The sequence below is a fragment of the Cyprinodon variegatus genome, unplaced genomic scaffold (genome assembly GCF_000732505.1).
Source record: "Cyprinodon variegatus isolate N-32 unplaced genomic scaffold, C_variegatus-1.0 Scaffold336, whole genome shotgun sequence".
NCBI lineage: Eukaryota > Metazoa > Chordata > Actinopteri > Cyprinodontiformes > Cyprinodontidae > Cyprinodon > Cyprinodon variegatus.
In genome coordinates this window covers 319,649-328,240 of record NW_015150789.1, presented here as the reverse complement: position 1 = coordinate 328,240, position 8,592 = coordinate 319,649, and the positions used below count along the sequence as shown (strand labels likewise).

The 8,592-nt window shown below is 43.2% G+C and overlaps 1 protein-coding gene across 2 annotated transcripts in view; it reads right to left on the bottom strand.

Annotated features, from left to right (window-relative positions):
- LOC107091425 (sodium/calcium exchanger 3-like) overlaps nt 1–1,117 on the bottom strand; it is a 168,648-nt gene extending 167,531 nt beyond the window's left edge. For both annotated transcript variants that reach the window (XM_015385345.1, XM_015385346.1), the window contains exon 1: nt 853–1,117. The gene's annotated coding sequence lies outside the window, so the exon portion shown is untranslated. The remainder of the gene's footprint in view (nt 1–852) is intronic.
- Nucleotides 1,118–8,592: the final 7,475 nt, after the last annotated feature.

Below are 8,592 nucleotides of genomic sequence, written 5' to 3'. Positions count from 1 at the left end.
CAAAAAAGTACTCCAGAGTGTTGTTCAGCATGGGGGTGAGTAGAAAATGAAGGCTAATCATGTTTTGGGTGTACTATTCCTTTAATCTGAAGTATTCATTGTAAAATTCCTAAAAAATGTGGATTTGCCACAATTGTAACTCTTATTTTAACTATGTATTTATTATTTGTGGGGTTTTTTTGTTGTTGAGGAACCGAAACAGGTCGTTTTCTCAGCGTGTGATTGTTCTGTTCAGCACATCTTTCAGTGGTTCCTGCTCAGCCAGGCGGTCTAGAGCACAGATCTCCTTCCCTTCCCCTATTTTGGGAGGTGGGTCTGTTTAAGGAGGCTATATGAGAAGCACGTAAACATGGACTCAGCACCAGAGCCTCAGCTGTTGCTGATTAATCATCATGAGGACCGTTTCTCTCACTATGCCATCGCCTCCATGAAGGGGGGGAATCCCTTCTGGAGCCCCCATAGGTCCACAGCAGCTCAACCTGTTATAGGATGAGGGCAGGCCGATGCTTTCCTTGTTTGCTTTGTTGGAGTGCAGAATGCAGGTTGATAAGAAATGAATGATAATAACGGTGATGAGGAAAGTTCAAGCCTCCGCTGCAAATGTGGCTCAGAGACGCCGGTTATTAAATGTCACACCCATTTAGACAGCATCACGAATCAACGTGCTGGTTGCGATGGATCATGTCTGCAGCGCGATGATGGTTAGAGACAGCGCGTGCAGAATGATGGAGCGCATCAATGCACGTGATTCCTGTCCTTCTAAATATGCAATGAGAACATCCAGCAGTCTGCATGACAGGTGTCACTCTGAAGCACATTAGGTCGCGTGTTTGCATGTTAATTATCACTCACCTGGATCTGAGTGAGTTTCTGCAGACAGCGGAGCAGCTCCTCTTTATTACTGTGGAGTAGATGAGCAGCCAGGCGCTCCTATATCATCTGCAGACCACAGTGAAGCTGCCGTCTCCTCCTAATGGACAAGGGCTGCATGCAGGTCCCTCAGCCTGCAGAATGCTGCCAATGTTTAGGATCACTCTTCTCCTGCCTTGGCGCCCTCCTCCTCAGATTCCTCCCCTGTCAGATGAACGGGTCAGCTGCGAAGGAGGAGGAGGAGGAGGAGGAGGAGGAGGAGGAGAGTGGGTCGGTATTTCAGGACTCCACGCTGGGTAGGGATGGATCTCCTTCTTGCGTTTCTGCCTTCTTCCTGCAAGCCGTGAATCAGCGCTCTACTCCTCCTCTCCTCCTCTCCTCTCCTGCTGCTGCTCCTGAAGATGTGGAGAAAATCTCTCTCTCAGATCTTCGCAATCAATAGCCTATTAATGAACGCGGGATTTCACCCGTGGCGTGTTCCGTGAAGTTGGCCCACTCAGCTGCGTGTCGGACTTTGCACATCTGAGATAAGGCGTTATTTTCTCTCCTTCCTCTAAGAGCTTCTGCGGGCTGTCATCCTCTGGAGCCGCTGAGAGCGGAAGGTGTGAAATGGTCGCGCCCCCCCCTCCTCCTCCTTCCGCATAAAAAATAAATAAATGGAAAAATCAAAGCAGTCTTCCGCGAAGCTCGCATCTACGTCATCATCAGCTGGGGAGAGAAAGCTGCTACGCAATAATCTCTGCCGCCAGTTTTTACTAGACGCCGCTAGAACATCCAGAGGAGATCTGTGCATGTTTAAGGTTAGTTTCTACACAGCTGGGTCTCTGCTGGTTAATCACCAAATGCAGGGAAAACTGCAGGGAAAGCAGGACATGGATGAAAAACAGGTGATCAAGGGAATATTGATCAGGTTGGAGATGATGGTGAATCATAAACATGTGGACTAGACACAAGGCTAAAAACCAGAGGAAGAATCAAACTTATATCAAATGAATATTAAATAGGCTACAGCAGAAAGAAAGAAAGAAAGAAAGAAAGAAAGAAAGAAAGAAAGAAAGAAAGAAAGAAAGAAAGAAAGAAAGAAAGAAAGAAAGAAAGAAACTTCATGCTATAAACCAATACTGAGAGACATTTGGAACATAGAGAGACAAGGTCAGCTCAGATCAATGTGGAAAGCAAATGATACTAAACTAAGAATTGAATCTCTACATTTAGGCAACAATGCCCATTAATGCTCTGTGATTGGATTCCCTTTGGACTCAGTAGAGGAGGTGGGAAACAGACGGATTCTAACTAAATGAACATCTGTGTCCAATAATGTCTCCCCCCCCATTTATGAAGCTGGTGCTGAACTGGACAGCTCCTTCAGTGACAGACTGCTGCACCCTAAATGCACCAGGGAGCGTTATCACAGATCCTTCCTCCCAGCAGCTGGAAGACTCTAGAACCACCACTGTTCCCAACAACCTCAACCAGTTCTTCCATTCATGCTGATTTTAAACAGTTTCTGTCTTAGTCAGTTAAATAACCTGATGCTGTCATTTTGCACATTCTGTGCACACTCTGATGTTGCTGCTATTTTTAAATATCCATTACTGTAAAAGTATCCACAGCATTATATTAGTTATCTATATTCCAAGAAAAAAAGCTGGTTGCCAAGTGATTCAACTTAGTTTCTTGGCATCTCTGATTTGTACCTTTAAAAGCCAGTCAGCCATGGTGGGGGTAGTCATTTCTTACATAGGTAGACATAAGAATAGCCTCACATTTAATCTCTACATTTCCTAAATTTCCCATTAGTTTAATAATGATTTAAAAAAAATTCATTAATCGTTTTATTTTTACAAGTTACCCGACCATAGTATACAGTGTTAGACTTCATGTGGTGATTTATTAAAATGTGAACTATTTTGAAGGGCTGACAACAAAAGGGGACGTTAAGCTGAAGTCAGGCTGAGCTTAAGGCCAAAATAACAAACAGCGAGCTATCTAAAATGTGAATGCTGGAAACTGTGAGGTAGGGTCTGCAATGCATGGACAGAATCTGGAGACCTGTTAATTCAGTCAAAAACAGTTTAAAGAATTTATTTCAAAGTAAATTGGTACATAAACCAGCGGAGGTGGGGAGGCGGGTTGTTGGCAGAGAATGACTAGATGCACTGAATATAAGCCACTAACCTTCTCAGGAGCCAGGAGGTAGCAGCCTCTGTGATGATTGATCCCAGTGGCTCTGTTTCACTAAGTGACTGATAAAAATCTTGACGGTGCAAATCTTACATTTAAATTGTGCATATAAGAAGGAAAAACTAACAGATTATGGTCTATAAATACTTAAACAAGTTCCACACTTGATCAACAGAAACTTTTTGTTTTGTAATATGAGTAACTGGGCAAGAGCTGTAATAAATCTGGTGTTTGTTTTTCAAACTTTTTTTAAAAGTAGCAGACAGGAAGATCTATGCTGGGAGAAGAACAGCTTTTCAAAGCTCAGACTCAGTCTTCAAGGAAGACAGACGTACAATTACTCAAAAAATGTTTATTAAAAACAGATCTGCAGGGAGCAGCTAGGGCGTGTAGGGCAGGAATCTCTGCAGAAAGGAAACACAGGTGAGGGACCACCTTAATCTAGTGGAGGGAGATTATGAACGCGAGTCACTAACCTGGTTTCAGTCTGTGCCCAGAGAAGGAGGTAGGATCCAGCCAGTCTACTGTCAACAAGACGCAACGGGCACTGCTCATAGAGTCCCAGATGCTGCAGCCCTGGAGGATGAAAATCAAACAGGAGACCAGATCTGGGCAGTTAAAGGCAGGCAGGATAATCCAGGGGGCGAAGCCAAAGTCGGTACCAAGGACGTGCTCGGGATATAGAACCAGGAGATCAGAAGTCTAAAGAGGTTCCAGAGAGAAAACCAGGTTGATGACGTGAAACAGCTACAAGTTCATTCAACAGGCAGAATCCAGCAGGAGTCCATAGAGATGCCAGGCAAACAGATCAGACGGGAACAGGCAGGCTCAGTGGTTGAGATAAAGAACAGGTCAGGATCTCTCATGATGTTTTAAAGAGATCTGACCCACATGCAGGAAACCACTCAGAGAAACCAGAGTAAAAGTTTAACAGGTTTATTAGGAGTCCAAAAAATGGGTTGGATTCAGGTGAACACAGAGGGCTGGTGAACCGGAACTGGAAGTAAGAGGGGAGGTTCAAAGAAGTTAGTTCAGGGTCCGTGGGAACTTTGAACTTCGTCTTGCAAAAACAGAGGTAAACTGGACTCACTTCCCAGTATCCAGTCGGTGTGGGTTATTCCAGAGATAGAGTGGCTTGTTGGAGGGCAGACAGGTTTTGAATTGGTTGGTTCCTGAGGAGCAATGGAGCGGACTGCCACTTAGATTTCCAGGAGTACTTAAATGGGACATGAGGAGATAAATCCCCTGCTCAGTGTGAAGCTCAAACAAATCCTTCCAGGGGGGAGAAGGCAAATAATCCAGTATGCCAGATGACTTCCTGCCGAAAGGCAAAAGACAAAAACAACGTTAGAACTCAGAGAAACAAAGACTCAGTTAGACTAAGCTAAACTCAGCTCGGGTAGAGTACCCAAAACTGGCAAACACTCTGGCGTCGAGTTAGTGACAGACCGCCGCTCAAATACTCCCCAGTGATGATCCAACCAGCCGTAGGTGTGCAGGAAGACCAACAAGGACAGGGCACAGACTGGATTCCTAACAGGATCAGATAATCAGAAATACTTAAGGTAATGCTGAAATAATCTTGCCTGATGATTGGAAGCAGGCATGTTAAAACAGATCAGACAGTAACAGGAGGGCTCAGTGATTGAGAGACAGAACAGGTCAGGATCAGGTCATCAGAAACACTTAAGGTAATGCTGAAATACTCCCACCACTGGCTCGTGAATAATGTGGCACTGATGTTAGAGAGCTGATTAAATAGAAGCAGGAGCAGGTGGATCAGATGAACTATAATGAGAAAACGGGCGGAGTTAGGCAGGTGAAGGAAATGAGTAGTTAAGCCAGTCATCAGCACTAAGATCATGACACAGCTCCTTTGCTACATGAGCTGGCATCAACTTAGAGGAACCCTTAAAATGTGGTGCAGCTAGTTCTGGTGCACTGCACAACTGTGCTTTAGCTGACTCCAATGCAGCCTGATAAGCAGCATTTGAGACCAAACAAAGGCTTTCAGAGAGCCAAATCTTGACAGAAATATTTTCTCAAAGCTCACAACAGAAACCACATATTCCAAAACAGAGTTGCAGAGTTGTCTGTGGGGCAGAAAGATCAACTATTGGCTTCATGGTCTGGTTAGCTGTTCTACTAAGATTCCTGAATTTTTGGCAATAAGCCTCAGGCACAAGTTCATATGCCTGGGTGCAGGTTTTTTCAAGAGCTCTGACCAGATGTTTCGATAGACAGGCTTCCATGCTCACCACAGTAGAGACATTGCCATCGTCGAGGTGCTCAATAACATCTTTATAAATACACTGTGGAAGAACCACAGTGGTGGTTCATCCACAGTGCTGCTGATCACTCTTTATTAAATGGCCTGAAAAACCAGGCTGCCTTTGTAGTCCGCCTGGACTGGTTTAAATCTCATTCAAGGACATTACCAACTTATGTTAGTAGGGAATTCTACATCAGAGACCACAAAGAAATGACTTGTGACATTCCCCAAGGGTCCATCTTAGGGCCCTTCCTGTTCATTGTCTGTATGCTCCCCAACCTACGATCGTTTTAATCAACTCGAATTATCATCTCTATGCAGAAATTTTTTTTAAAATCATTTCTGGACCATGGGATGAGAGTTTAATAGTTAGCACACAGCTGCCACTATAACAAAGTGATCAACTCTGGCCTGAACCTTCAGAGGCGCATAAAGACAGTAACAAAGTCAGCCTATCAGCTAAAGAACATCTCCATGATTGAAGGACTAAATTCTCAGCATGATCTTCAAAAACTAATTCATGCACTCATCTTAAGTAGAATTGGTTTCTGTAATTGTTTCTTCACAGGTCGGCCTAAAAAGTCAGCCTGTCAGCTGCTACTGATCAAAACTCCTGCTGCCTGCATTCTGACTAGTAAGACTAATAAAGTGGAGCACATCACCCCAGTTCCAAAGTCCTTCCACCCGTCTCTCAGAGAACAGACATTAAAATAATAGAATGAATAATAACATAGAGAATGGCTTAGCACCAAAAAACATTTTTGACCACTATTTAGTATATTTACTGCCCAGACCTCTCAGGTCTTCTGGCTTTAATCTAGTTTGTATACCAAGAACCAGAACTAAACATGGAGAAGCAGCCTTAGTTCTCATGCTTCACTAATCTGGAATAAACTCCTAGAGAAGTATAAAAGTTTTGAAACCCCAAGTTTTTTTAAACCAAGACTAAAACCATTTTTGCTTAAAATGGCTTGCTGTATTCCAGGACCCACAACCATTGGACCAAACATAGAAGCATTAACTATGAGCTTGACTTAGGATCAAACATGTTTTTCCCCCCCGCCAGTTTCTGTGAGACCTTCAGTACATCCTATGTTAAAACAGACAAAAATCGATGCTCTTCTTTGGTCATTTTTGCTGCACTTTTGCATCTGTGGGTACTTAGCCATTGATGCAACCCAGTCAGAGTGCTAATGAGACAGACAGCCAGACTGATCAAAAAGGGAGGATGTTAAACCACCCATCACCTCTTATTACAGTGTCACAAAGAGCTGAAGTGCTGCAAAAATTCCAGGATAAAAATAACTGTATGTAAATTCTATTTCAATATTTAAATTTTTTTTTTTAAATAATTAGCGCTTGATCAATAATGAATTCTTGTTCATTTGTCCAGAAACAACAGAAAGAGACTCGGGGCAGCCCTTCCTGCTGCAGCATATAAAGTCCTTTTCCTTTGGAATGCTGCCTGTTTGCAAAGCAGGGAAAATCAATTGGATCCGATTTTAATTACACAACCCAGCTTCGTATTACAAAATTCTAATAACTTGTTCCGATTTGCCTGTCTGTAAATAGAGAAGTCATAAATAATCACTTACCCAGAGGGCAGGGGGTTGTGAGGTGGGAAAGTTTATGATGAGCCATTCCAGTCAACATCAGCATGTGGCCTTGTCTCTATGCGGAGCTGTAATCAGCATGGAAATAGCTGCATTTTTAATGAAGATGTCTTATCTGAATGAAAGTGTGTGACAGCTTTTTACACTCTGGACAGATTGGTGTGTAGGCTGGTTAAATGAACCTGGAACCAGCATGCATTGTATGATTGCATATAACTGGAATCCTGGACCTATTTTTACTCCTCTCATCAGAGCTTAGAGATGACTAATGGTAAAATACCACACCTGCCAGTTTTCCTTCTATCAGATGTATTGATAATATAGTGACTGGTAGCATTAACTAAAAATTGCGACTCTGTTCTTCTGCTTCATATTTTACCATCCTGTTAATTGTAAAAGTGTTCATACCCATAACCTTCCCAGGTAGAATCAAAATCATATTTTATATCAGTTGATATTCTATATTACAGACCAACATAAAGGTTTAATAAATTTGTGTCACAAATATTGGTTGATTACACATAAAATCCTCTATAATTTGACTTGCGTTTTCTTCTAGCCTATTTTTACTCTGATTTACCCCAAAAAACTTTCACCATTAGAAGTCATAGAACTATTAGAGGTACAAATGCATCCAACCAATGTGTATAACATGAAAGCAAGACAAGGAGAACACCAACCAGAAAGAAAACAGTTACTGAAGGAGCTTAGGTTGCAGAAACTCTTGACCGGTCAGCAATAGCATTACAACTCACAAATCTGTGCTAAATGGAAGAACAGCAACTTTTAAAGAACTTTGACAAAGAAGCTGGTCAGATTTCATGGTAAGGAGTATAAATATGAAAACAATATGTAAGGAAAACAGTAAGAGGCTACAGAAGACTGAGACTTCAGCTTTGGTTTAGCTTTTTTAACAACCCAAACCATATGGCACATAAAGAGTTATTCACACTTCAGACGGTCCAGTCCTAAGTTCAAACATGAAGCAGTGAAGAGACTTGTGCTGCGTTCACACCGGACGCAGCAGGTGCAGCAGAAGCAGCGAGTTTACATGCAAAGTCAAAGGTTGACGCGCGTCAAGGCGCAGCAAAAGGTCCCGCGGCGCGTTTTGAGCAGCAGGCGCAGCGCGTCTGAGCAGCTGAAGCAGCGCGTCGGGAGCGTTTAAGCATCTGACGCGCCGCAAACGCACTGCTGCTCGAGATGGAAAAATTTTACTTTTGCTGCTCGACGCGCCGCGTCAACCAATCAGAGGAGCTGATCTGGGAGCTGGCAGGGAGAGAGACTCATCGCTGATGATACAGAGCGCTGTGATCACTCCTCTGAAACAGTTTATTGATGCATAAATTAACTTAAAATGCAGAAATCTGCCGGCAGAATATGTTGGCTTTTATTATCCTGCTGCCTGCAGATCGGCTTATTTAGATCAAAAACACCTACCAGCCGCCGCGGTGAACTGCGAGGAGGCGACCCGGCCAGAGGCTGCTGTTGAAGGGATCCATACTGTCGGCGCACCGCTGGTATGTGGGGGTCTGAGCGGCTCCGACAGAAATAATATTGGAAGGCAGGATGATAATCTGGATGAACTGACTGCACTGATGAAGTTTTCAGGTGGATTTTCTCACTTAAAAACATATTAAAACTACTTTATTCCCA